Consider the following 2,500-nt stretch of genomic DNA (forward strand, 5'->3'; position numbering starts at 1 on the left):
GGTTCTCAGGGAAAGCCATCACATTAGTATTGATGGCTGGGCCTTGAAACACAACAATCCCGGAATGGCCAGGCACAAAATGCCTGTGCAATAGGCCTGACCATAGGCTTCTGGAGGTCTTGCTCTCCAGAGGCCCCAGTGGTCTAAGCCCGACCAGGGCTGTGCCCGACCAGGGCTGTAGGGACGCATAAAGGGACGCAGGGCGCAGAACTCTGCCCGTTTCACCCCAGCATTTCGGGGAGGACAGGGAATTTGGCAAAGACAGTGGGAAGGATTTTTAAGGAGGAGAGTTCAGTGACATGATCTGAAACACAATAGTGCTGGTGATCTGGAGGCTGCCTTCTATGAGCCACTTCTGTCGGGAGCAGCCTGCCATCATGCCCTGATAACCACAACACTAGTCCCAAGCCAGTGACCTCAGCAAATGCAAAAACATTCATACTTATAGTCTCCTGCATCTGATTCTTGCCATCATGTGAAACGTTGGCATTCCAATGTCTGTTGCACACACTTTGTTCATAGGTGTGCAATTTGAGTGCGTGCGCCTCATCACTGTCTTGGACAGAGCTCTGTCTCTAAGCTACACATGTGAAGCATTGGTGGTTCAGTGGTAGAATTCTCGCCTGCCACGCGGGAGGCCCGGGTTCGATTTCCGGCCAATGCAAGGCTGTGTTCTTTTGACTTTGCTTTCTAAATCAAATATGGGAACTCAGTGGGGCATAAAATGGGAAACAGTGACCCCGACGTGATTTGAACACGCAACCTTCTGATCTGGAGTCAGACGCGCTACCGTTGCGCCACGAGGTCCTTGCTTTTGGAGTCACATCAGCAAATGTTGTGAGCCTTTTCATTTTTGCCCACCTCCTTATGTGCCTAGGGTTGTATTACAAGGTTTGGCTTTTTGTTTTCCATCCTATTGATGAAATTGAGTGCAGGTGCAGAGAGAACGCAGAGGATTGAAATGTTCAGGGAAAGGGTCTCACGCAGGAGCTCTAGACCAAAGGCACATTACTATGATTTATTAAAGTGCTTCATGCATGCAAAAGGAAACGTCCCTGGGTGGGCTTGAACCACCAACCTTTCGGTTAACAGCCGAACGCGCTAACTGATTGCGCCACAGAGACTAGTGACAAAAGCACATCTCCTGAGACTCAACATATATCTTTATGTGTGCGCGCCTGCCTTGAGCTTGTGTTATATAAGGCGTCTTTATCCTATGCAGCATTTGTCATTTGCTTAGTGTCTTGTCACTGTTGGGTGTTATGATGCGCAGACTACTGTCTAATGGTGTTAGGGCCAGTATTACAACCAGTCCCAGTGTATGAGATACATGTATGACTTTTCTGTGGCCTTCTTAGCGTAGCTATCTGCTCCTCTGGTGGTGTTCTACCAGCCTGTCAGGCGTGTGTCTTGCCCATCCAATCTTCACTGTGGCATGTTAGACTTGTCTTCTCTGTGAGCAGAGTCTCCTTCCCAGAGCAGGTGCTTTCTCTGAACTCTTGCTTTGTAAGACTGCTGGGCAAGGCCCTCCCTAGCCCCTCACTCAGATAGATACATTTACCTGCAGAGCTCAGCTTTGGAGAAAGAGAGGGGGCAGAGAGCGCAAAGGGGAAGGCCCAAGGTGCACACCTTATTTTACATAAAAGCTCGGGCTCTTGGGAGGACAGGGACATGAGGGTTCTCAGGGAAAGCCATCACATTAGTATTGATGGCTGGGCCTTGAAACACAACAATCCCGGAATGGCCAGGCACAAAATGCCTGTGCAATAGGCCTGACCATAGGCTTCTGGAGGTCTTGCTCTCCAGAGGCCCCAGTGGTCTAAGCCCGACCAGGGCTGTGCCCGACCAGGGCTGTAGGCCGCGTTGGGAGCGCGTTAGGGACGCAGGGCGCAGAACTCTGCCCGTTTCACCCCAGCATTTCGGGGAGGACAGGGAATTTGGCAAAGACAGTGGGAAGGATTTTTAAGGAGGAGAGTTCAGTGACATGATCTGAAACACAATAGTGCTGGTGATCTGGAGGCTGCCTTCTATGAGCCACTTCTGTCGGGAGCAGCCTGCCATCATGCCCTGATAACCACAACACTAGTCCCAAGCCAGTGACCTCAGCAAATGCAAAAACATTCATACTTATAGTCTCCTGCATCTGATTCTTGCCATCATGTGAAACGTTGGCATTCCAATGTCTGTTGCACACACTTTGTTCATAGGTGTGCAATTTGAGTGCGTGCGCCTCATCACTGTCTTGGACAGAGCTCTGTCTCTAAGCTACACATGTGAAGCATTGGTGGTTCAGTGGTAGAATTCTCGCCTGCCACGCGGGAGGCCCGGGTTCGATTCCCGGCCAATGCAAGGCTGTGTTCTTTTGACTTTGCTTTCTAAATCAAATATGGGAACTCAGTGGGGCATAAAATGGGAAACAGTGACCCCGATGTGATTTGAACACGCAACCTTCTGATCTGGAGTCAGACGCGCTACCGTTGCGCCACGAGGTCCTTGCTTT

General features: G+C 50.4%; 5 non-coding genes across 5 annotated transcripts; 2 read left to right on the forward strand and 3 right to left on the reverse strand.

Moving 5' to 3' along the window:
* The first annotated feature begins 593 nt into the window (after window positions 1-593).
* On the forward strand, window positions 594-664 carry TRNAG-GCC (transfer RNA glycine (anticodon GCC)). Its single transcript has one exon. It is a non-coding gene; the product is annotated as a tRNA-Gly (tRNA).
* Window positions 665-735: 71 nt separating this feature from the next.
* Window positions 736-807, reverse strand: TRNAW-CCA (transfer RNA tryptophan (anticodon CCA)). Its single transcript has one exon. It is a non-coding gene; the product is annotated as a tRNA-Trp (tRNA).
* Window positions 808-1,050: 243 nt separating this feature from the next.
* On the reverse strand, window positions 1,051-1,124 carry TRNAN-GUU (transfer RNA asparagine (anticodon GUU)). Its single transcript has one exon. It is a non-coding gene; the product is annotated as a tRNA-Asn (tRNA).
* A 1,154-nt stretch (window positions 1,125-2,278) lies between these two features.
* TRNAG-GCC (transfer RNA glycine (anticodon GCC)) lies at window positions 2,279-2,349 on the forward strand. Its single transcript has one exon. It is a non-coding gene; the product is annotated as a tRNA-Gly (tRNA).
* Window positions 2,350-2,420: 71 nt separating this feature from the next.
* TRNAW-CCA (transfer RNA tryptophan (anticodon CCA)) lies at window positions 2,421-2,492 on the reverse strand. The gene has a single exon. It is a non-coding gene; the product is annotated as a tRNA-Trp (tRNA).
* Window positions 2,493-2,500: the final 8 nt, after the last annotated feature.

Source organism: Triturus cristatus, chromosome 4_2 (assembly GCF_964204655.1).
Source record: "Triturus cristatus chromosome 4_2, aTriCri1.1, whole genome shotgun sequence".
NCBI lineage: Eukaryota > Metazoa > Chordata > Amphibia > Caudata > Salamandridae > Triturus > Triturus cristatus.